The 27,289-nt window shown below is 40.6% G+C and overlaps 1 protein-coding gene across 3 annotated transcripts in view; it reads left to right on the top strand.

The window, feature by feature from the left end:
* Window positions 1-27,289, top strand: part of LOC136826861 (Y+L amino acid transporter 2-like) — a 334,102-nt gene that overhangs the window by 257,953 nt on the left and 48,860 nt on the right. The gene's annotated exons all lie outside the window — the stretch shown is intronic.

Genomic DNA, 27,289 nt, shown 5'->3' with positions numbered 1-27,289 from the left:
TGCTCATATGTCTGTTATGATTCCATTGTATATGCTTTTTTGTATTTTGTATACATCTGTTACCGCCTTCTTCTCAAATGTAGCAGAGAATAAACACGAGCTGAAAGATATAGCTTTATTATCGCCCTTCATCCTCGGACATCTGCGACGAGAATGGGACCAAACCTCAAATACTAAATACGTCATATTTACCTTGCAGGTAAGAACGAAGAATTGTAGTAGCCTATGTGTTATAAATACCAACACATCAGTGGCGACGAAGTCGGTTACGAACGCAGCAGACAAATGGAGCCTAGCCTACGCATACAACGCTACGCCTAACCTTCAAGCCTACAAGACAATGCCTAGCTTTAACGGACAGAGTCTACCCTAAGTCGAAGACAATCTCAATTGGATGCCTTCAACACACTCAAGCCAGCATTCTTGCAGCGCTGCTCCAAGTCGGGAGCGCCAAAAGGACAAATAGGTTGGTTCAGAGTTAAAAAGAGCTCAAGTAGGTCTATGCAAATATAGCCTACACCAGGGTACCAAGTAGGAGTTGTAAAGAGTAAACAACAAAATAAGGTGGTTTAGCCTAGATAGAAATTTAGTAGGAATTCATAAACTTGGTTTGACATAGTCTAATATAGCCTAGCCTAGGTTCAAACTATCAATTGTTAGCCTAAGTACAAATGCTTCCAAGTTCCTAGCCTAACCAAAACTTCAAGTACCTAACAGCAAACATGCCGATAGATATCAAAAGTCTAGACTGCTTTAGTATCGGAGAGGATCCTAAATCAGTGGGTACAAGATGGAAACAGTGGATAGGCAGTTTTGAAATTTACAAACTATTTTGCTCCTCAAGTCAATAAATACTTTGAGCGTCATCAGTTCATACTAGCATCACAAGAATCAGGTGAGAAAATAGACACTTTTGTGACAAGGTTAAAAAATTAGCTGCTACTTGTGAATTTGTTGATATAGAAGAGAGGTTAATAGAGAGAATTATAGAAGGAAGTAACTCACAAGAGCTACAAAAGCAATTGCTACAAGTAAAGAAACTAACCTTGCAAAAAGTTCTGGAAATAGCAAGAGCATTAGAAATGGTTAATTATCAATCAAATGTCATTGCAGGTAAGACTCAAAATGACAGCAGTAGCCAGGTAAATCGTTTAGCTTATAAAAAGAGTTACCAACATGCAAAGAAAGGGCAAACACATCAAATTGTTAAGCCTAGCCCAGGTATATCCAAGTATAACAAGGGTAAACCAACTGCAAACTCACAGAAAATCAGAGTCACATAGGCACACAAAACCCTCAAAAGAAGCCATGCTATAGGTGTGGTAGACAAGATCATTATAGTAATGATTGGGATAAGTGTCCAGCATCAGGTCAGACATGCAATAACTGCAAGAGACGTGGTCATTTAACAAGTCAGTGTAAATTTGCCAAGCAAAAGACAACTAAACATATTAATAGAACTGTGAATTCAAATGACAGCTCTACTTCAAATGAAGACAGTGTACATAATACAACAGAAGTAGAAGAATTTGCATTTCACATAAATTCTGTGAACAAAGACGCACAAGAACGTCTTATGGCTCAAATAGAAATAAATGGAAACTCACACCCATGCAGATAGATACAGCAGCAGACGTGACAATAATTTCTGAAAGAGTTGCACAAACAATACCTAACCTAGTGATAAGACCTTTGGACAAGGTTCTCAAAAGTTACAATGGTACAAACATAGAAGTAGTAGGTTCATCACAAGTGAAAGTACAGTATAATAATCAAGAGATAGGTAAGTTACCATTGACAGTAGTCAAAGGTAAAGGACAAACCTTATTGGGTCTAGATTGGTTAAGATGTATCAAATTAGACTGGCCTAGTATTCTAAGGGTTACAGGTACAAAACAAGAACCAACAGAAGAAATTTCAATGTAAAGGACAAACCTTATTGGGTCTAGATTGGTTAAGATGTATCAAATTAGACTGGCCTAGTATTCTAAGGGTTACAGGTACAAAACAAGAACCAACAGAAGAAATTTCAATAACTAATCTTCTAACAGATTATAAAGAAGTCTTTGAAGACAGAGTAGGTACAGTAAAGAATGCACAAGCAGTCTTAGTTTTGAAGGAGAATGCCACTCCAAGATTTTTTGCTCCAAGACCAGTTCCATATGCATTGAAAACAGCTGTGGAAACTGAAATTAGGTTAGAACATGAAGATTCATGGGAAAAGGTTGATTTTTCAGATTGGGCTACACCATTAGTTCCGATTGTTAAGGACAATGGTAAAGTTAGATTATGTGGAGATTACAAGGTAACACTAAATCCACAACTGCAAGTAGCTCAACATCCATCGCCAAATCCCAAAGATATGTTCGCAACTTTGTCAGGATGCTCTGTATTTTCTAAGGTAGATCTAAGACAGGCATTTCAACAGCTTTCTATGGATGAAAATTCCCAAAAGTTATGTACTGTAAACACATATTTAGGGCTGTATCGTCCAAAAAGACTTCCATATGGAGTCGCTAGCAGTCCAGCTATATGGCAACAAACAATGGACAAAATATTTGCAGGTATGTCAGGGAGTATTCATTTTCATTGATGACAAAGTAGTAGCTGGTAAAAACAAGAAAGAGCACAGAGAGAGGTTACATGCAGTTCTAAAGAAACTAAAGGAATATAATATCAAAGTCAACAAGAGTAAATGTATTTTAGAAGTTGACTCAGTAGAGTATTTGGGTTTTATTGTAAATGGTAAAGGTATTCACAAGACCAAAGATAAGGTAAATGCAGTACAGTCAGCAAAGGTACCAGAAAATGTAAAGGAATTGCAGTCATTTTTAGGTTTAGTAACGTTTTATGGAAATTTCATTCAGAACTTAGCAACAACTGCACACCCATTATATAATATGCTGAATAAGGATGTTGAATGGAATTGGACAAAGGAATGTCAAAAATCCTTTGAAAGAATCAAAGCAGAAGTGACTTCACCCACATTCCTAGTACATTATCAAATGGATTTGCCAGTAAAGTTGGTTTGTGATGCCTCAAACATAGGTTTAGGTGCAGTACTAGCACATGTAATGCCAGATGGTACAGAAAAACCTATTGCTTTTGCCTCTAGAGTATTAAACAAAGCAGAAAGAAACTACTCACAAATTGAAAAGGAAACATTGGCACTAGTGTATGGAGTAAAGAAGTTTCATATGTATCTCTATGGCAGGAAAAAGTTCACGTTAGTTACAGACCACAAACCGTTATTGATGATTTTGGGTCCAAAAGCAAGCTTACCCGCGTTAGTAGCTGCAAGACTACAATGTTGGGCAATAATATTAGCTGCATATGACTATAACATAGAGTATAGACCAACATTAAAGATGGGTAATGCAGACGCTTTGTCGAGATTGCCTGTGGATAAGGCACCAGAAGAACATGATGAAAGTATTCTTTTAATTTCTGCATATAATTTACCTGTTACAGCTAAGGAAATAGCACAAGGTACAAAAAAAAGACCCAGTACTCATGAAAGAAGTACAGAGTCTAACAACTGGCAGAGATATTTGTGCAGATGATGTCAATTGTAAACCATACAAGGAGATTTGGAATGAATTGAGTGTAACACAAGATTGTATCCTGAGAGGATCAAGAGTAGTGATTCCAAATGCACTAAGAAGTAGGGTTTTATCAGAAATACATGAGACCACCAAGGTATAGTGAGATCCAAGTCAATTGCTAGAACTTATGTTTGGTGGCCAGGTGTGGTAGGGACATTGAAAATTTGGTGAAAAAGTGTATGAATTGTGCATTGCAACAAAATAATCCTAAACAAACAAGAATGCATCCATGGGAATTACCCCGATACCCATGGCAACGTGTGCATATAGATTCTGCAGGTCCATTTTTAGGATACTCATATTTGATATTAGTAGATGCATATAGTAAGTGGCCAGAAGTTATACCAATGCAAACAACATCATCGGTAGTAACTATAAAATCACTCATGCAAATCTTTGCAACGCATGGTTTGCCAGAAAGAATAGTGTCAGACAATGGTCCACAGTTTCCTTCACAGGAGTTTAAAGAATTTCTGAATGTGAATGGTATACAACATACATTATCAGCAACTTACCATCCATCCACGAATGGTGAGGCAGAAAGATTTGTCCAAACCTTCAAACATAATATGAAGTGTAGACAAGCAAACTCTGGTAATGTAACATCTCATATTGCAAAGTTTCTCTTATCCTATAGAACAACCGTACACAGTACTACGGGTATAACACTGTCTTTTTGTTGATGGGGAGGAGGATCAGGAGTAAGTTAGACCTTATGTATCCTAGCTTGCAGAGTCAGTTAGAACGGAAAGGTTATGATCAAGTAAAAAAACTTCCAGAGGTAAGACATTTCACTCCTTCAAGTTATGTCATGGTAAGGTCATACAATACACCAGAAAAATGGGTGCAAGGAGAAATTGTCAGGAAGATAGGAAATTTACATTATGATGTTAATGTCAGTGGAAAGATTGTAAAACGTCATGTTGATCAGTTGCAGTCATTCAGTACAAATAATACAGAAGTACAAGTTTCAAATACCTCAAACTTAAACAACACAGATGTGCAAACTGCTCACCAAGACGTTGAACCTCCAACTGTAAATATAGAGGAAAATCTCGCGACAGCTCAGGACACATCTCCAGGACTCCCTAACCGAATGAGTAGAGGAAAACCTCCTGAAAGATTAGATTTGTAAGTGTTGAGAAACAGTTCTGTTTCTTAGGCACATGTAAAAGGGGGAGGAGACTGTCATGTATGTCTTAACGTAAGTGCAAGACTTGTTATATAACGCCGTCCGTAGAAGCGTTCAGTTCAAAGCTGCAGCTAGATGTTGCGTAATGCTGTAGAGTATAAGTGTAATCAGTTATTATTGTGTTAGTATCGAATCCGGTAAAATTTTACAAGTTGCCAATAAGACTCCAGCCAGCCATTTTTGCACGAAAAACCATTTTGAGTTTTTCATGCAAAAATGACTAGGAAATAATAGGGCACTAAAAGAAACTTAAAATACCAATAAAACTTCACCTACGGGTGTTGACTGGTTACAATTTTGCCGTATTAGCTATGGAGGGGAGGGGTATTCTTACCTTATAAGTCATAAATTTTCTAATTTTTTTATTTGTCATTTGCGCATAGTGTTTATGGGGTTCAAAATAATGAGAATGAAGAGCTCTTTTCAAAAATTAAAGTTACAATTTCATAGTGTGTATTGGCAACTTATAAAATAATACCTCGAATCCGACACATAGGATTCGATCCTATAAGTTCTACCTCATGTATGTAGAATATAATTCCTTATTGTGTATCGAGCTCCGATGCTCATATGTCTGTTATGATTCCATTGTATATGCTTCTAGTATTTTGTATACATCTGTTACCGCCTTCTTCTCAAATGTAGCAGAGAATAAACACGAGCTGAAAGATATAGCTTTACTATCGCCCTTCATCCTCGGACATCTGCGACGAGAATAGGACCAAACCTCAAATACTAAATACGTCATATTTACCTTGCAGGTAAGAACGAAGAATTGTAGTATGTGTTATAAACACCAACACATCAGAAACACCCACAATTTTGCCATATTAGCTATGGAGGGCATTGGGGGACAGGTGTTGTCTAACCTTATAAGTCAAAAATCTAAAATCATTCGATGGGGAACTAGTTTTTCTGAGAAACATTACACTCTTTCTGAGAAACATTACAGTAAAAAACCTCATTTTCGAACTAACTCCAGTAAGATCAAGTACACGAAGTGCTACTGGATGTAAACAAACGACTTAGAAAATTTTCGAGGATGCCGATTAGATAATCATTAATATCTCGGATATGGTGAATCTCCTCAAAAAGTGTTCAGAGACAAAGTTTTATTATTTTATATTGTGAAAATTATAGCGTGACCTATTTTCTTATATCTAACCACGGAGTTGTTCTGGACATTGACCCTAAAATGAGATAAAATTAGGCTAAGGTGCCTTTTAACAGGATATAGTCTAGGCTAGGCCTCTTCAGAAATCGTTAAGGATACCCTAGGCAAAGTTGACATGGATGATTTTTGACTACGTTACAATAGGCCACAAATTTAGGTTAATTTAATGAGGGTACAGGTTAAGTCCTATGTAATTAAGTTTCCATGAATTTATATAGTCTAAACTATTTGTGACAAAAATAGTCATAATTCCTCATTCAAACAGGATTAGTCTAGGGTAGGCCTTCTTAAGTTACTATATAGCCTAGTCTAAGATCGTGATTAGCAGTGGAAATTTCCATGAGAGAGGTAGAGGTAACCCCAAGATGCCCTGTAGGACGGCCATTTTGTGGTACCCTTTTGGCACTGGTATTTATAAAAACCTTGTACAAACAAAACATTTATAACTCTTTCAATGTTTTACCACGCTATCAAATACTAAGTTACAACTCAAACTAACACAGCAAAACCTCATGACAACTAATGAACGTGAAGCATCTTTCACGACAATGAAAATTTTCCAAGAGTTGCAATCACGTTCAGCTGGGCATGCAACTGCAAGCTGCACTTAAATCCTCGTCTGCTACTCTTCTTTCATGATCATGATCTGTTCCAACTAATGAACTAACGGTAATATTATGACTTTATAAGCTTACCTTGCAAGGGACAGATAATAGCTTGTATGACCAATTTGGTAAAATAGCCAACATGCAGGGTGGACCGCTTGACGTCCTTCTAACACCTTTGAGAGCGTTCGCGACCCTTACACGTTTTGCTGCTGTTACCAAAATGCAGACGAAAGATTCAGGACAGCGATTCCATACTCAGAGTGAAAGAAAAAACAAAACAAGGGACTGGCTACACTGCTAAGCATTCGATGACCACAACAAAAAAGAAAACATTTTATAGTCACAATCACTCTTACAACAGTAGTGCAAAGATATTAGAGGAGGATGATTAATCAATTCCTAAATAAATCAATAATAATTAGAGGAATATTGTTCCCATTACAAAGGCACATTAATAAGATCTATAATTTTACTTTCAATTTGAGATCTTATAAAATGATACTTAATATCAATATGCTTAGATCTTTGGTAGTGGACAGGATTCTTAGCTAATGCAATAGCCCCCTTATTGTCAACATTCAGAATAATAGCTTCACGATTACAATTTATCATATCAGCATATAATTGTCTAAAAATTTCCTTCCTGCATAGCATGAGTCATAGCTACATATTCAGCTTCACAAGTGGACAAAGATACTACCTTTTGTTTCTTTGTCTTCCATGAAATTAGTGGTCCACCTTCACATAGTTTAAAACAATATCCTGTAATACATCTCCTATCCTCAGATGTACCCCAATCTAAATCACAGTAACCAACTAAACATAATGGGTCATCTGACTTCTTAAAAGTTAAACAGTAATACAAAGTACCCTTCAAATACTTCAAAACATGCCTTGCTAAACTTAAATGTGCAATAGTAGGGTTAGACATATATTGGGACAACTTAGTAACAACATAACTCAAATCAGGTCTAGTACCAGTCATAATGTAGATTAAGCTACCAACAATCTCCCTATACAATTTAGGGTTGGCTAATTCTTTGGAATCACTAGAAATTAACTTGTTTACGCTAAAATCACAAGGGATTGCTTTGGGGTTACACTCATTCATTCTGAATTTCTCAAGATTTTTCTCACAAAATTTCCTTTGGTTCATAACAATATTCCCCCTGAATCAATAATAAATTCAATTCCTAAAAAATATGACTCTCCCAATATTTTTCATCTTAAACTTATTTTTGAGAGATTCCTTTAAGACATGGAGTACTTTACCATTATTAGCAGCAATTATCAAATCATCAACCCATATCAACATCATAGTTATATCATTGCCTTCATACTTTGTATAAAAACATGCATCAGCAGCAGATTGCTTAAACTTATGGCTAACAAGAAATCTATGTAACAGATTATTCCAGTTTCTTCCACTTTGTTTTAGTCCATACAAAGATTTGTTCAAGATATATTTCACAGTGTATATCTTTGTGCACTGCTACTTACATTATCATCATCCTTATTGTAGTATGTATGGCGTGCGGTCAGTGAGAAAGTCTCTTCAAAATCGACGCCTTTCACTTGGGAATATCCTTTTGTCACGTATCTTGCTTTAAACCTCTCTGTGTTGTTTGGTTCATGCTTCACTGCATACACCCATCTTCCTCCAACAACTGTCCATCCTTCAGGAAGTTTTGTCAGCTTGAAAGTGTCATTTTCTTCCAAGACTCTTATAAGAGGTGCAAAATAATGAGCAGGTGGACATGTTCTGCTGGTTTATTAGGAGAGCAGGCCGCTTATAAGGCGGCGTGCGGACATCATACAAAGGCATACAATAGGATGCAGGTGACCCGAGGTCAACTGTTCTTAACCTTTAACGCCAACTGGATGTATTTTACGTCGACAAAAATTGTCTGTCGGGTGCCAAGTGTACGTAAAATACGTCAACTACAAAAAGTTTTTAAATATTCGCGGAAAAATACTTATAGGCCTCGTTTGTGAAAAATTTAAATCACGCGCCTTGAGGATGCTGGGAGTTCACGGATCACACTGTTGTTTTCTTTACAAGCGTGATCCAGCTGCGCATGCGCGAATTTCTTTCTTACCCCAAAAGAAAGCATCAGCTAACTCTGCTGAAAATCTCAAAAATTCTTTAGTCACTTGGTCGTAATTTTTGCACCGTTGTCTATTAGCCTTTACATAAAGTTTTATATATGAAAATGTGCGCAATTTCATACGAATACAACAGAAAATAACTCATGGTTGTAGCTTTTATCAATTTTGACATATTTTCATATAAATCACGATAAGTGCCAAAATTTCAACCTTCGGTCAACTTTGACTCGACAGAAATGGTCGAAAAATGCAATTTTAAGCTAAAAATCTTACATTCTAGTAATATTCAATCATTTACCTTCATTTTGCAACAAACGAGAAGTCTCTAGCACAATATTTCGATTTATGGTGAATTTTTAAAAAAATTTTCCCTTACGTCCGCGCGCGCTAACTGCCGAAAATCTCAGAAATTCTTTAGTCACTTTGTCGTAATTTTTGCACAGTTTTGTATTAGCCGTTACATAAAGTTTTATATATGAAAATGTGGGCAGTTTAATGTAGAATACAACAGAAAATAACTCATGGTTGTAGCTTTTATCCATTTTTTACATATTTTCATATAAATCACGATAGGTGCCAAAATTTCAACCTTTGGTCAATTTTGACTCGACCGAAATGGTCGAAAAATGCAATTGTAAGCTAAAACTCTTACATTCTAGTAATATTCAATCATTAACCTTCATTTTTCAACAAACTGGAAGTCTCTAGCACAATATTTCGATTTATGGTGAATTTAAAAAAAAAAACTTTATTTTACGTCCACGCATTAGGAATTCATGCATCATTTTGTGATAATATTTTCTCTGTGTTGCTTTGATCGTTTTACAATTTGTTATATACCAAAACCATCGCAATTTAGTGTAAAATATAACGAAAAAAAAATAACTCATTAGCTTTAACCGTTTTGCTCACAGCACGATTTGTATACAATTATATATGAAATTTTTTTTTGCGCTGTCATATACGAGTATTCCAATATTTATATATGATAATGATATTTTTTTCATTTCTGATAATTGCATACTAAACTCCAGACAATGAGAAAAAAAGGAGCCAAAAATGAACTCTTAATCTTAAAAACTAAGCGTACTGTGGTTTTAAAAAAACTTTCTTTCTGCTTCGGCGCTAACTCTCAAAACCCCGTTGGCATACGGCAGACACTTTTGTAAATAGAGTCCCGGCATTTAAGGGTTAATGTGACACAGGACAGGTAAATACAAATAACGTGAAAAGTTAAATTACAAGAATTAACACAGTAGTACTCTGACACATGTATAAAGTAAATAGTGCAGCAGATAATTGCATATTTCATAAGAATCGTTCAGATAGTGAAACAAGCATGAAATTTTGCACAAGTGCTCTTTAAAGTTCCCTCTATCAGAAAAGGGCGCTGGCCACGCAAAAAATTTAATATGGCGGCCAAATTCCAAGATGGCGGCCAGTATCGACAGATTTTGGCTAATTTTTCACTAGAATGGCATGTATTTGCTTCTAGCAATATGGTAAAGCTCTTCCATACTATTTCTTGTGAATATTATGTTTCTGTAGCTTCCCAGTACAGTTTACCTTTAAATATGGGGGCTATATGGCTGCCAAGAAAAGGTAGAAACAATAATTATAATGAGAAATAATGCCCGTTCAACAATTATCGTTTTAAGCATGGATCTTGGTTTCTGTGGTTTTAGATCCTAATGAGGCCATCTCTTTCGAATAACTCATCAATTTTGAAGGAAAATTAATAAATGTAAAAGAGTGTATGTCTGCACACAACCAGGGCACACTGGTGACATCACTGCTGTGTAACTCAGCATGGGGTTCAGTGCCAGCTAATCCAGCTTTACTAATCCTGTAGTCTTAGACTAGTAGTTGTAGTATAGTTTAGTTTAGTGTCCCAAATGCTTTCTAACAGCCCCAGACCAGCTATAGTTAGATAGCCGCACCTGAATAGACAGGATGTGCCAGCGGAGAGCCGAGCCAAGGGTATGGGGGCTGTACATGATGGTTCATGTACTTACCCGGATGGTGTACAGATCACACGGGACTTAAATGGCACTGGATGAATGATCGGGCTAGGTGTAGGGAGACCGAACCTAGTTGAATCCCCATACAGGAATGTGTGCTTTGTTTAAGGTGGTAAAAGGATAACCCCTCGGCCTTAATCAAAAGTGAAATCATGGCAGAATGTGATGCCAATCAATATTGAGCAGTAGAAAAACAAACTGGAGTTTGTGTTGTCTTTGTCAGAAGGACAAAAGAGGTGAGCACTGACATCACCTCCAAGTCATCATGTCCTAGACCATGATGGGTACACAATGCTGGCAAGGAACATTCCCATGTTCAGTGAAATTAATGAAATGCCACTGATAATGGATCCAGCAAGGCTGGATGAAGGTGATGGCATAGAGGCCACTCTCAGGAAAAATGCAGCAAAATACCATGTGAACTGTCGCTTGTTGTTTAACAACACTAAACTGGACCGTGCAAGAAAGCGACAATCCAATGACCAGACCAGCAACACTGAGACTAGTCGTGCAAAACTGCGCCGAACCAGTCATGACAATGAAGTTTGCATTTTCTGTGAGAAAGTGGCACCTGAATCTGATCTCAGACAGGCTAGTACTAAGGGCCTTGACTTGAAATTGCGTGAATGTGCAGAGATACTTAGTGATGGCAAGCTCCTTGCTAAGTTGACTGGTGGGGATGTCATTGCACAGGAGTTTAAGTATCACCATGCCTGTCTTTGTGCCCTCTACAACAGAAAAGGTCCTACCTGAGGAGCCTTGAGAAAGACCAAGGTAGCACTGAGTCAGAATCAGATGTGTATCCACTAGTTCTGTCAGAACTGATGACATACATTGTTGAAAACAACCTTTGTTCAGATGATCCAGTCACATTTCGGCTGGCAGATATTTGCCACCTCTACCAACAACGTCTGGAACAATTAGGTGTAGAGTCACCAAGTGTAAATTCCACGAGACTCAAAGACAAACTTCTGGCAGAAATTCCAGAACTTGAGGCTCATAAATCTGGCAGAGATGTATTACTTGCATTTCAAAAGGATGTGGGAAAAGCACTTGCTCAATCATCTGATCTTTCAGAGGCAGTTATCATTGCTAAAGCAGCAAATATTCTCAGAAAGTCTATACTTGATCATCAGTCACGGTTTGATGGCACATTTTCTGAGGCTTGTGTACGAAATTCTGTGCCTCCTCTCTGCTCCAGTTTGTAGGGATGGTTGAGCATGGGGCTGACATCAAGTCACAGTTACGATTTGGAGCATCAAAGTCAGACCAGGCCATTGCACAGCTCATGCAGTTCAACTGCTACTCCCGATACAAAGAGGGAGCAACAACTCATAGACACTCCAAAGACAGAGAAACACCATTCCCAGTCTACATGGGACTCTCAGTCTATGCCAAAACCAGGAAGAGAAACCTGGTTGAAATGCTACATCAGTATGGCCTCAGTATCTCTTATGACAGAGTACTGGAGGTCTCTGCACAGTTAGGAGATGCCACAGTTAGCAAATATGTGGAGGAGGGTGTGGTCTGTCCCCAGTACTGCGAAAAGGGTTGTTCACCACTGCAGTGATGGACAACATCGACCACAACCCATCTGCAACTACTGCCACTACCTCCTTCCATGGAACTAGCATCTCCATATTTCAGCACCCCACCAAGGAGAACACTGGACAGGAAAGACAGCAACTAAAGTTTGCACCTGAGAAAGTGAGGTCGGTGCCTGAATTGCCGGACACATTCACAAACATCTCACCAGCTTCCTTTCAAACAAAGAACCCTGTGCCACCAAACACTGCAATACCAAAGCCACCCACAGATATCTTGGGGCCACAGCTTGCACTGGAGTATCAGTGGCTAGACAAGGTCATAGTCACCCAGGAAATAGATGATGCAGTGAATCTGACGTGGTCAGCTCATCACGCTTCAATGAAGAGAAGCCCAGAATTTGAAGTAACCATAACTTCATTGCTTCCTCTCCTGCGTGATCAGGCTCATTCTGTTGCCACGATCAAACACGTGATGCAGAAAGTGCAGGATGTCACTGATTTTCTGAACCCTGGCCAGATACCCATAATCACAGCTGATCAGCCAATCTATGCCGTAGCAAAGCAGGTGCAGTGGCAGTGGCCTGATCAGTATGGCGAAGACAAGTATCTGGTAATGTTTGGTGGTCTGCACATTGAGATGGCAGCAATGACATCTCTTGGTACTCTTCTTCATGGCAGTGGTTGGACAGGAGCTCTGGTGGAGGCAGGAGTTGCTTCATCTGGAACTGCAGAATCCTTCCTGTCAGCTGCAAGTGTAACCAGGACACGGCAGATGCACCAGGTTACAGCCTCTAGTTTGTACAAACTCCTGAGGACAGCATACACTGACTACTGTGCTGAGAAAGCAAACAACAATGAGCAGGCATTAGAGTTTGAGGAGTGGTGTGACCTTCGAAGACAGCAGAGTCCACAGTTCCACTTCTGGCACATGGTGTTGTCTATGGAACTTGTGATATTCCTACTGATCAGGTCCTTCCATGAGGCCAATTTTGTCCTCTACTGCCAGGCATTGCATGAGCTGATACCCTACTTCTTTTCCAACAATAATACAAACTATGCTCGTTGGCTGCCTATTCACCTCAGGGACATGCTTACCCTAGAGTTCACCCAGAGTTGCACAAGGAGTTCAAGGCTGGCAACTTTGTTGTGCACAAGACCAGTCGCCAGTTCTCAGCAATGGCTCTTGACCAAGCTCATGAGCAGACCAATGCCTTTATAAAGGCTGATGGCGGAGCCATTGGGCTGACTGAAGATCCGTCAGCACTCAGAAGATGGATGGTGGCTGGCCCAGAGATCATCCGCTTGGTGTCTGCATACGAAACAGAGGTTCAAAGTAAGGAGTCTAATGAGCAGACAACACACCATGAACAAACACCTCATGCGCAGAAGACATTCTTGGAGAGAGTCAACAAGCTGTCATTGGCTTTGCAACACTTGGGAAGTCCTTTTCAGGAAGAGAGCCAGGATCTGTATTCCATTGACAACAAAGACATTGCCCACCCCAGCTCAGCAGAACTTCTACAGACACACCTTGACAGAGGCCGCACTAAATTTCAGAAGTTTTCAGACTCTTTGGCAAACAATGCAGTCTCCTTCTATGAGCCGATAAAGAAGAACAGAACTGACTTCTTCAGGCAAGAAGCTGCTCCTGTAGAACAGTCAAAGCAGAAACTTCTGAAGGAGGATTGCCAGCTTTTCTCAAAGCTATTTATATCCTGTCAGAGCCGTGAATGTGATCTGCAGGAATTCTTCAGCACGAGAATCAAACATTCCCAGCTTCCCTTAGTGAGGGTGGTAGGCTGTACACATGTCAGAAGTCTCAGCTGACCTCAGTCCTGGAGAGTCATGTTACACTAGAAGACAAAGAACCAAGACTGATGTCCTCATTGTAGATGGATCAGCTTTGGTCCATGCCTTGCCACCAAAGAAAGGAAAGACCTTTGAGGGCTATGCACTTTGCGACTTCTTACCTGTGATACAATCCTATAGCAGCAAGTACACATCATCACATCTTGTATTTGATGTATACAATACATCCAGCCTCAAAGCTGAGACCAGGCTCCAACGTGGTCAAGGAGGAAGGCGCAAGGTGACAGAACAAGAACACAATTCCATCCAACTGGCGCAATTTCCTAAGACACGATGCCAACAAGACAGAGTTGTTCCAGTTCCTGGCAGACAAAGTTGCCCAGATGTCTGCCACAAATGTTGTCATTGCCACGAAAGGTCTGCTGTCCTCAGCACTCATGAGCTAGTCTTCAGGGACTGGAAAAGTGCTCTCATGAGGAAGCTGACACCCGCATCTTTCTCCATGCCAAATATGCCACAGAACATGGAGCCAAGACCATCACGGTTAAAGCAAATGACACAGATGTTCTTGTCATTGCAGTCAGTGCTTTCTCCACTCTCCACAATCTAGGGCTAGAGAAGCTATGGGTGGCATTTGGCCAAGGCCAGAGCCTGCGCTGGATTGCTGTGCATGACCTGTGCAACTCTCTGGGCCAGGAGAAGGTGAATGGCATGCTCTTCTTCCATGCGTTCACAGGCTGTGATACAGTGTCAGCCTTCGGAGCAAGGGCAAGAAGACCGCCTGGCAGACATGGAACATCTTTCAGAGGCCTCCACTGTGTTCTCAAACTGAGTCACTACCCTCTCAGAGTGGAAGAGAGTGACCTGAAGGTCCTGGAGAGGTTTGTCATACTTATGTATGAAAGATCCAGCACTGCTGGCACTGTGGATGAGGCTAGACTTGATATGTTTGCCAGAAAACAAAGGGCATATGAGGCCATTCCACCAACCAGGGAGCTCTCCTCCAACACACCAAGCGTGCTGCGTACCAGGCTGGTTGTGTGTGGGGGCAGGCCACCAGTGTCAGCCACAGCCAGAGAACCCTGCTGAGTGGGGATGGCAAAAGTCTGGTGAAGCATGGCAAGTCCTCTGGACAACCAACTCGCCCTTAGCCAAGAGTTGCCAACAGCTTACCAAATGTGGATGCAAAGCAGGCTGTCGGGAAAGGTGCAAGTGCTACAAGCTGGGTCTTCCCTGCACAGCTCTGTGCACTTGCAAATGTGAAGTCTAGATAAATATTGCCCTCTCTTCAGTAGATAATCTGGCTTGAGCATCCAACGTGTCATGCTATGCCTACCTTCTTATCCTCGAATTTTCAAAGGTGTAGGTTGAGAGACCTATACATAGATTGGTTGCATTTAGTCCGTATTTCTCTTCTTTTCTTTTTATGGTTTACAGTCTTAGACACAATGTTGTATGTGACCATACCATTACTATTTCAGTTGAAAATAGCATATTAGTTAAACTGTCTGATCACATGAATATACCATTAAATAAAAACAGTTGGTCTCTATGTCTGCTAGCGCTGTGGATAGAAAAAAAACTTTTATGGCAACCATTTTGTACGCCATCTTGGTTACAATTCATTTAGTAAGGGTTTTCAATAAAATGTGTGGTATGGAACATTTTTATAACCTAAAGTCGAGTTTAAAAAAAAAAAAAAAACTGGCATATTCCATCAATAGATGCTCCCAAACCAGTGAATCTCAACATAGATGGCGGCCATTTTGAAAAATAGCCGCCATCTTGGATTTCAGGTGGCCAGCGCCCTTTTCTAAGAGAGCGTAGTCTTAGGAATGTTTGTGCCAAATTTCATGCTTGTTTCACTATCTGAACGATTTTTACAGCAATCTGCTGCACTAAAACAGGCATAAATAAATCAGTAATAGATACATATTTACATAGATAAAATGTGGCTGTTTAGCGTGATTTTTGTAGGAAGGCACCGTAGAAAATGGGAGATTCACCATGAAAAACCATTGAGTGGGGACTTTACAATACTTCCCCCAAAGATGTGGGTAACGTCTGAAAATCCAGGTATCTGCTGGGCTGTTGGAGAGTGCCATGGCTCTGGCAGGTCAGCTGGGGTGCGGTGTGAGTGGGCGCGTCTGGCTGTGGCACTGACAGGGTGCTTCCAACTGCAATATAAACTTTCTTTTAGGTTGGGCTGGCTGCTGGGTTCCTTGAGCGGTCTCTGTGGAGGTGCTGCGTGGTATGGTCGATGACTTCCTCCAACAGGGCGGGCTTGAGGCGGTCAGCAGGCACCCAGTCGTCCTTCTCGTGCATGGCCAGCCAGAATGCTATGGTGTTCCTCTCCAGCATAAAAGGGCCCCTTGTAGGGCCCTGGTTAAGAGAAATAAAATGCGGATGGCGTCGTTCCTGATAATAAAATGGAGGACAGGCCAGGAGGCGTGAAAGGTGTCGACCTAATGGTATACGTTCACTGGCAGGGGCGAACTTCCCGACCGTGTCACAGAGCCTCTGGACTGACAGATTGTGACATCTCCCATGATGACAGTTCGCCCGGGACTGTGAGGGCTCCCGTAGACTTTCTCTGCTGCGGATGGGTCGCAGGTGTAGTTGGCTCTGGGTGCGCCTCAGCCCAATGACAACCTGAAGGCAGCTGGTTAAAAAAAGTATATCTTAGTTTAACCAGACCACTGAGCTGATTAACAGCTCTCCTAGGAGCTGGCCCAAGGATTAGATTTATTTTTACGTGGCTAAGAACCAATTGGTTACCTAGCAACTGGACCTACAACTTATTGTGGAATCTGAACCACCTTATAGCGAGAAATGAATTTCTATCACCAGAAACAAATTCCTCTTGTTCTTCACCAAGGCAGCTGGTACTTCCAATCCTCAGCGGTGCAGCGGGCCGAGGGCGTCTTCAGGGACCTGTGGAATCTTTAAAAATCCATTGGCAGCGGGTTGTAGGTGGTGGTGGTGTGGTGAGAGATCCCCAGCAGGCATGCCAGGCCGGACCACAGTTCGGACAGGAAAGCAGGGCCCCTGTCAGTGGTTATGTGGTCCAGTTCACCGAACCGGCTGATACAGCTAGAGGGAGGGTCTCGGTGCGTGCACTGGTGGTGGCTTCTTGCTTGGGCATCACTTCAGACCACCTGGTGGAGTGGTCGACGATCGTCTGGAGATATCTGGCCCTGCCTAATGGGGAAGGGCCTACCACATCTACATAGATATGTCTGCATCCATACTCACTATTGCCCTCTTACTTGGAGTGGGTTACTTTCGCGTCCAATAATAAAGACTTGGGAGCGTGCCCTTTCACTGGATGTAGCTGATGACAAAGTGATCTGCCAATGAGTCAGCATGCCCGAACACTTTGTTAAAGCCCGTTTTTAGTCTGTTAGGGGTGTGGGGTAGTTCATGGAGCCAAGACTAGGTCGCCGTATGAGCCGCCAATGGCTCCGGGAACCACTCAATCACCACTATAAGAGGTGCAAATAATGAGCAGGTGGACATGTACTGCTGGTTTATTAGGAGAAGCTTGCCGCTTATAAAGCGGTGTGTGGACGTCACACAAAGGCATACAATAGGATACAGGTGCCCCAAGGTCAATTGTTCTTAATGTGACACAGGACAGCTAAATACAAGTAACATGAAAAGTTAAATTACAAAAATTGACAAAATAGTACTCTGACACATGTACCAAGTAAACAGGCATAAATAAATCAGTAATAGATAGATACATATTTACATTAGATAAAATGTGGCTGTTTAGCGTGACCCAGGCTTGTAGGAAGGCACTGTAGAAAATGGGAGGTTCACCATAAAAACCCGTTGACGGGGACTTTAACTCTCATTTCTTCTTCCATAGCCTCCTTCCAACAATGCAATTCTGGAGATTCGAGAGCTTCTGTGTATGTGGCTGGAATGTCAGCAACACAGTAGCAATAATCAATGGAACATTGTAGTAATCTTTCTTGTAATCCATCAACTCATTAGTCTTCTAAATGCTTGGGCCTATTTTGTTGCCTCTGTGGATATCTTCTCTCTTCTTGTTCCTTTTCACCTTCTTTCTTCTTTTTATCTTGTTTCATTCTCATCTTCATCTTGAAAGTTTCCTCTTTCTTCATCTTTATTCTTATCCTCTGACGTCTCATTGTCTTCATACGCTGGATAAGTTTTTACATATTCTTCTACATATTCTTACTGTACATCTTTTGGAAATTCTTCACTAAACTTCACAGATCTCAACCTCTTCACATCATCTTGCTTAGGGAAGTACGCTAAATAGGCTGGACTCTGTATCATGGCCTACAAAAATTCCTATTCTAGAACGTGCATCTAATTTCTTCTTGTCCTGCTCATAAGCATAACGGACACTTCCAAAGCTATGCATGTCCTTTACATTTGGCTTTTGTCCATTCACCACTTCAAATGGCATCTTCTTCGTACTTGGATTGTAGCACCTGTTCTGGATGTGTGCCGTCATCTTCACAGCATAGGTCCATAATTTCTTTTTAACTTGCTTTCCAACAATAAACATCTCGACATATCGAAGATTATTCTCCAGGAGCGTTCCACAGTTCCATCCTGAGGTGGAGAGTAAGGCAATGAAAATTCTTGCCTGATACGGTTCTTCCTCATGAGGCTCAGAACTCTTCAGAAGTAAATTCTGTTCCATTATCTGTCCTCATTCTCTTCACTGAACCATATATGTGCACAATCAGCCAAAAATCTCTCTGTAGCTCTTGCAGCATCACTTATTTTTAAGCAGATATACCTTAATAATGCCAGAAAAATCATCAACAAATGAAATTGCATATTTAAAACCGTCTTTAGCTATTGGGTCAATCTGACCCACTAAATCTAATGAATTAATTCAAGCTTTTTAGTGGCTCTCCTGTCAGGTTTCCTATTTCTGTACTGAGACATCTTACCCACTGTACAGAGTCATCTTACCCATTGTACAGACTTCACAACTAAAATTATCTTTACTGGAAATATTCATACCTTCAACAACATTTTCCAGTTTCAATACATCTTGCACATTACAATGGCCAAAAATCTTATGCCATTTTTCTAAAGTATTTTATCATTAATTAAACCTACATTATACAAAAAGTACAATCTATTATGTCTCAAATTGAACTTACAACCATGTGGAGCACGTGGCTCTACATAGTCTGGGAGTAAACAAAATTTCCCCACCTCCTCTAGTAGCTGCCCTTAACAGAAAATATATTCTGTCTGTGTGATGGAATGTACAAGGCATCGCTCAAAAGTAACTTTTGTACACTACCCTTTGAATCACATAAATTTACGACAGTTGGGCCACCCTTACCTAAAACAATACCTGTGGTCCTACCACCATCTGCAAGCTCAATAGTATGACCCTTAGGATTAATATCTTCATCAAAATTTTACAAACTTAGATTTCTCAATAATAATATGTGCAGTTGCACCACAATCAATAACAAACCTTCATTCATTGAACTAGATTCACTAGCTCTAAAAAACAGTCTATGACCATTTCCATTATTTTTATCACTTGAATCATCATTATCTTTTCTCAATTTTTTCACATGATTTTTCTTCTTACAATAATTTCTATAATGTGTACTACATTTACAATTTTCACACCAACAGTTAGGCTTCTTGTTTCTTTCACTTCGACACTGAAATGATCTGTGGCCTTCTTTGCCACAATTATAACAAAGGAAATTCGGTAATTCTATATACTGTAGTAGCTCCGCGCCCATTTTTACCTTGAAACTGGTTTTCTCCACTTTTACAACTGCTGATATCGGAGGCGAGTTTGTTTGTTGGCAGCCAAGTGTCATTTGCCCACTATTCTATTCAACAGTAAAGGGGACTGTGGGAATCCGGGGTTTTGGGTGGGGAAAACAGAGAAGTGGAGCAGACATGTTTACATTGATAAAATGGGCCTGGCTGGAGGAAAACGAGAGGAGCCATGTGCAAATGGGAGGATGCGGCTGAAAGGGTATGGGAGTAGCTAACGAGGCAGGAGTGCAAAATTTCCTCACGTGCCCCAAAGGGGGTAAGTGGGAGCCTGGTAAGGGGATGAGGACAAAGTGTGTGGCCGACAAAAAAACAAACTTCACCAACTTTGCAGAAGCCATAAAAGTGGAGAAAAACCAGTTTCAAGGTAAAAACAAGAGCTTGGCACTTAAAGCTGGCTGGAAGGAGCAACCTGGCAGGGAAAAACAATTTTCAGAAAAAAAAAAAACTGAACACCAACAGAGCTAACTGGCCTTATCTTATGGACCGGTAGGGCAGAGATCAGCTGCTGATTTTAAAAATAAGCTTTGGAACCTGGCGTTGGGGTCGAGGAAATGAATCTTAAAATAGGCTTCAGCCAGGTAACCTACAAAACTGTACTTCCTCTGACAAAGCTTGATTAACCGTCCGTAGTTACCTAAGCAGTAGGCAGAAAAGTTGCGGTAACTGATATTGGTGTTAGCGCCAAGACACTGGGAGGGTGTGACGATTTGTGGGCTCAGTCGAATGGGCGTTGTTTGGAAGGGATTCAGCCGCTGTACTGAACAAGAATCGCAAATTCTGTGTTTTAAGGCGTAGGAATGGGCAACAGATAAGGGCTGTGGTGGGTCAAGAGGGTGGGAAGTGGGGGATTTGGCAGAATTAGGTGTTGGGGGGAAGGGGAAACTTGCACGATGGTAACAGGAATGATTTTGTTGAAAAATTCTTTTGGCTTTTGCGCTGGTTATCCAGTAATGGAGCAAAAGAAACCATAAATGCTTGAGTAATATACGACTGGGCAAAATGTATCTTTTGGGGTACAGATACACTGTCTTCCTGGCAATTCCTCCTTGTACCCATTTTTCTGGTGTATTGCATGATCTTACATGACATAATTTGGAGTGAAATGTCTTACCCTGGAAGTTTTTTTACTTGATCATAACCTTTCTGTTCTAACTGACACTGCAAGCTAGGACATAAGATCTAACTTATTCCTGATCCTCCTCCCCATCAACGGAATATGACAAAACATACACCCATAGTACTATGCGGTTTGTTCTATAGGATAACAGAAACTTTGCAATGTGAGATGCTACATTACCAGTTGTTCTATAGGATAATAGAAACTTTGCAATGTGTTGAGATGTAAACTCAAATTAATTATTTTACTTGAAGAGTATGTTTAAAGATATTATACTCATTTACTTGTTTCTATTATCCTATAGAACAACCGTGGTTACATATTACTACGGATGTAACACCGTCATATTCGTTGATGGGGAGGAGGATCAGGAATAAGTTAGATCTTTGTGTATCCAGCTTGCAGTGTCAGCTTTAAACAGAAAGGTTATGATCAAGTAAAAAAAACTTCAGAGGTAAGACATTTCACTCAAATTATGTCATGTAAATCATGCAATACACCAGAAAAATGATTACATATTCGAATTATCAGGAAAATAGGAAATTTACATTATGATGTTAATGTCCCTGGTGGAAAGATGGTAAAATGTCATGTTGATCAGTTGCAGTCATTCAGTACAAATAATACAGAAGTACAAATTTCAAATACCTCAGACTTGAATAACACAGATTTGATAGGAAACTGCTCACCAAGATGTTGAACCTCAACTGTAAATATAGAGGAAAATCTTGCAACAACTCAGAACATACCATTTGTTCTACTCCTTAACTGAATGAGTAGAAGAAAACCTCCTGAAAGATTAGATTTGTAAGTGTTGAGAGACAGTTCTGTTTCTTAGTCATATGCAAAGGGGAGGAGACTGTCGTGTATGTCTTAACGTAAGTGCAAGACCTGTTGTATAACACCATCCATATACATGTTCAGTTCAAAGCTACGGCTAGATGCTAAAGTAATGCTTTAGAGTATAAGTATAATAAGTTGTTATTGTGTTAGCATCGAATCAACATACAGGCTTCCATCCTACAAATTCTACCTCGTATGTAGAATATAATTCCTTATTGCGTATCAAGCTCGATGCTCATATGTTTGTTTTGATTCCATTATATATGCTTTTTTGTATTTTGTATACACATTTACCGCCTTCTTAAATGTAGTACAGCAAATAAACACAAGCTGAAAGATATAGCTTTATTATCACCCTTCACCCTTGGACATCTGCAATGAGCATGGGATTCCACATAATACAATTTTTCAATCTTACCTGCAAGGCAACTATGATGGTAAGACTGAAGAATTGTAGTATGTGTTATATATCTTTTTTCATCAAGCACGGGCCTGTCTCTAAAATTAGCACCTACACCTTGGCGAGGCACTGCCACAAGGAGAGCAGAGAGGTTCATGCAAGCGCATCTAAGCACTCCTCTCCAGCAAGCAAGGCCGATCATAAACACAGTTGAGGCTGGCCAGAGCCGAGTCCCCAAGTACCATCTGACGTAAACTTGTGCTATCTGCTCAATGTGCTTCAGTCTTCTTCAAGGCCGAGACCTCCTGGCGAGAAGAAGACTGAACAGGGAACCTCCTTCCTGTCTCCAAGTGCTCAGATCCTTAGAGTCCAAGCACCAGGTTGGGAACCTGATCAAGCACTCGAAGAACGGGTACTCCAGCAGAAAGTGTTGAAACACCTGCAGTTTCGGCACTTTCTCTCGCCCTGTGCCTAAACCAGACCGGGGAGGGTACTCACCAGTGCTGGTTTAGGGTGCTCAAAATTCCATAGAATCCTGAGCACTTAGTGTGACTCGACTCTGCTGAGCACCCGACATCCCGCAAGGCCCTAAGTGGACTTCTTCAAACTGGTTTTGAGTGTGCAGACCTTGCAAGAGGCCAGCACTCCCGAGGCTCCCAAGGCACAAGACCCTGGCTTGATATGTGAATGGTCCCAGAGCCGAGGTCCAGGGAGAGCCAACAAGAGATCCCACTTCTTCCCCTGTGGAGAGACAGGCCCTTAGAAGTCCCATGACGGGTCTTCTTAGGAAAGGAGAGAGCAGCCTTCTTCTTCTTTGGCTGGCGGGCCTCAGGAGGAGAAGGGGAGGAGGCAGCAGATGACAGTCGAAGACAAAGATGAAGACAATGATGATGATGACACCTTACAAATCCTCTTCTTCGATTTCTTCTTCAACATCTTCTTTAGGATGGCAGTCAGTTTATCCTATCCAGAAGGAGCGGCAGGAACCAAAGGGCAGCTAGGGCAGCAGCAACCGGGCAGCAAGAACAGCAGGAGCAGCCAGGGTGGCAGGAACAGCAAGAGCAGCTGGGGCAACAGGAACAGCAGTAGCAGCTACTCGAGTGTCAAGGAAATTTGAGCAGAGGATATACCAGTCTGTAGAGGTAACCCTACGATACTATTAAGAATCTCTAAGGGTAACTCGGGGTTTCAAGAAAACCCGGTACCTGGTGCTACAAGACCTGGGCAAACACGCGAATGTGATTGCGGGATGGCTGGAGCAGAGGACCAGGGTATCGGTGCGAACGAACCCAAGGACTTGGCTCGGGTGAGCAGGGCCGATCACACAAACACAATCGTGGCTGGCCGGAGCCAAGCACTCAAGACTCACACACCTGGAACCCCCGGGTCATGAGTGAATCGATCATCGGTTGCTCCTCTTTCCAGTGTCGAAGAAACTCGAGCAGAAAGGTTACCAGTGTGTGGAGTAACTCCCGAATCTGGTAAAGGTAACTCGAGGTTTTGAAGAAACCAGTACCCGGAGTGACACGATTCTCCTAAGAGGACTGCGCATTCGAGCTTCGAGTCACGTACAGGACGACAGTCAGTTTGCTCCCTCTACCCAAGGGTCTGAAGAAACATGGGCAGAGGTGTATACTAGTCCAGGAAAAATTTCCTGGAATTAGCATAAGTGACACCAATTACCTCTTCAACTTGTGTTGTCTGAGGAGACCCAGCACCTGGTTCCCCCGTGTTGCAGGGTCTTGTGGAGACCTGCGACACAGTTCTCGAGTCCGAAGACATGGGAGAGCACCAAGAAAGAATGTGAAGATGAAGAATCAATTCCCTCTTCGACTTCTACTGCAAAACCATTGCCGTCCAGGGACCCATACATCATCTCCATGTGGGAACGTGAAGGAGGGATGAGTGAGCACACACTCTGGACTCTGGCTCTCTCTCTCTCTCTCTCTCTCTCAGTCGAGCCACAGGTTCGGTGAGAACCACGCAACAGCTGCTTCATGCCTGTAATGTCAGAAAAGAGCAATCGGCAACATACAGGACAACACTGCAAAATATTTCCAGCGAGAGAACTCTTACTCCCATCACTGACCACAACATCTGAAAATACTAAACATTACAAATGTCAAAGAAATTTCAGCAAAATAAACTTTCCTTCGTAATGCAAAGAAACAAAATTCTCCTGTAGAAATAAAATTCTCACCAGGGAGGTGCACATCAAGAGCTAAACACGTAAAGCGAGGTGAAAAAACTACTTTAAGCCCATTGCCTGAGCAACGTTAAAACCAGTTGGACACATCTGCAGCTAATAAAAGTAGTAGGGTTTACAAATATCAGTATGACTCACTATATCAGAGTACTGAAAGCATAAACTCAAGAAAAAACAAGTTGTATTTGCATATATTATAACATGTTATAATCATATATGATTGATATCAACAAAACGAAGAAAATGTAAACAAAGTCAAATGGCAGGAAGACAGAAAGTGCACATTCTTCCTGAGCACATACCACCTGGGTGGGTGGGACCCCCACCTGTAGTTGGTATAGTAGAGTCCACCTAGCTAGCAGCATCTTCAAGTGTAAAAATTGTGTAAAGAAAGGCCATAGTGATACTAAATATAAAACATATGATGGCGATAAGTGCACAGTATATAAAGGTGAAAAATAATATGGACCATGGCTTTGACTAATAATCTTCTATGCAATTTAATAAACATACGTTCCTAGGAAATAAAACTAGCACTATTAGAAATCTGCTAAATGATCTGGAAGAGAAGAGCATACAAGAAGAATGCACATTTTAAAAGGAACTAAAAACTCCTATTCTGCAGGAGCTACGATACTGATGAGAAAAAACTGAAAGACAATTATAAAATATAAGAAAACGTTTTGGCTCGCCAGAGGGAAGTATCCCTGTGGAGGGCTGTACATAAAACCAAACAGAATAAGCCCCGCCCACTGCACGCCAGTGATTGGCTAGCTCTCGAAGGGGAATGACATCACACTAGTTAACAGTCAAATGATAATGATTACCAGTATGGCTGTGACTCCGTTCGGTCATGTTGATGAATTTCGTGCATGAATCGTGACACCACAGATGTGAGTTCCCAGAGTTGTGAGGTATGCAATTGATATCTCTGATAAAAGATATATTAAGTTATCATTATGAAGATCTTGGATCATTCTGTCTCTGCATCTTTTTTTTTATCATGTGAAGCCTAAATACACAAGCATCTTGCTTTTTTTCTTTTAATTTGTTGTTGGCCTAAATAAGCAATCCCACATATACCACATTAATTGAAATGAAGCATTGACTTATGCAGCCATGTCAACTGTTAATACTATTGAGAGATTAGTCCTACATGTCAATTTCTAATATTCTGAGGCAATGACAGGGCATAGGCCTACACATCAAATTCTTATATTTTGAGACAATGACAGGGCAAGGGCCTATACACGTCAATTTCTTATAGCAAATAGTTTTCTACCAGTATCTGTTGGAAATAGAGTAACTTTTAATTAATATAGTAGTTTCAACTTCACGATATATAATGTATATCCATAAAGTGGATGTACAGTCGCCCAAATTAGAATTGGCAGAGTTTCAGAATTTTTTTATCACCTGCCTGACACACGATTCATGCCTGATTAATCTATTTTTCCGTTCGAAGATGGAATAATTCTTATGTAATGGCATTAAAACAGTCACTGTAATCTTTAGAACATCATGTTATATTATTACGTAAAAACTATTTTCCATATAACAAAATTGACGTGAATGAAACGAAGTGATAAAAAACGTATCACAACCACTGCCATAATACAGTGTTGCCACATTTCTACAGCTCTGACATCCATGCTAGCCTAAATTTTAAAGTCATTTAACCCATAGCTTTCCTTCATCGTCTAAAGATCATTTCCTGTAACTTCCCTTAAGTTAATCACAATGATTTTTTACATTTACTAAGATAATTTTAAATAGATTTAAGCTACCATAATTAGATGGAACCTAAAGCTGCTGTCATTCTGATGTCGTCTGCATTCGACGTGTCGATCAAGACATTCCTGGCTCGATCAACTTCTGCTGCTTCATGATTAAAGCGCAAACAACCATTCTTTGATGGTTTTTATTCAGTCATTTTTATATAAACAGATATATAAATATGCAAATGGCCGAAATATAGGACAATGAATCATAAAATATAAAAACTAATATATCTGACCACAATAAACCCTAAAATGAGTGTGAACATTTTTTCCACAGTTGGTGTGGCAGACCGTAAAATGAAGATCCCACTTCTGCATCAGAACTTCCACACCGGAAGAGGCCACGTTTCCACATTTCAGCAACAACAGGAGACAGCTATCACTAGCAGTATCACATAAACATAGTCCTTATATTATCATTTCAATATAAAGTTGATAGTAGTTGAACAATTCCATTTGTTAAATATTACAGAAAACATTGGAAACTCTCAAAATAGTATCAAAAGAAAAAATATATATATCTAACCTTAATAGTGTGAACCTTGCGACCTCAGTCTATTGTTATCGATGTCGTGAATTATCAGTCAAACTCAGCTGTTTTGTCACGCCCTTCACGTTCACAATGGATCCTCTGCCTGGCAAAAGAAATATCCCCTGCATAGATGGATCAAATTTGTTTTGAGAACAGCAAAGTTTAGAAAACAGGCCTAGAAGTGGAACTCCTCGAATCACCACAAGAGAGCAAGACAATATAACTGTCGCAGCTGTCAAAGAACAACCCCTGTTTACACCAGTTGCTGTAAAACAGCTGCTTGGACTGCAAATATGTGTGCAGACTGTGCGGAATAGATTGCATGGGGCAGGAATGCATCACAGGATTCCGGCAAGGAAACCATTGCTAACGCAACAGCATAAAGACGAAAGGATGGGATTTGCCCTGCAATATCTTCCAGAAGATGCTTCGTTCTGGGATTCAGTTATTTTCTGTGATGAAAAAATCTTCACGTCTGATGCGCATGGACAGACAGCTTCATTGTTGGCGCCCAAATAAAACTAGGTAAACCTAGTGAAA

The sequence above is a fragment of the Macrobrachium rosenbergii genome, chromosome 41 (genome assembly GCF_040412425.1).
Source record: "Macrobrachium rosenbergii isolate ZJJX-2024 chromosome 41, ASM4041242v1, whole genome shotgun sequence".
Classification (NCBI taxonomy): domain Eukaryota; kingdom Metazoa; phylum Arthropoda; class Malacostraca; order Decapoda; family Palaemonidae; genus Macrobrachium; species Macrobrachium rosenbergii.
Note: the sequence above shows the minus strand (reverse complement) of the source record. Positions and strands in the feature narration are given on the sequence as shown.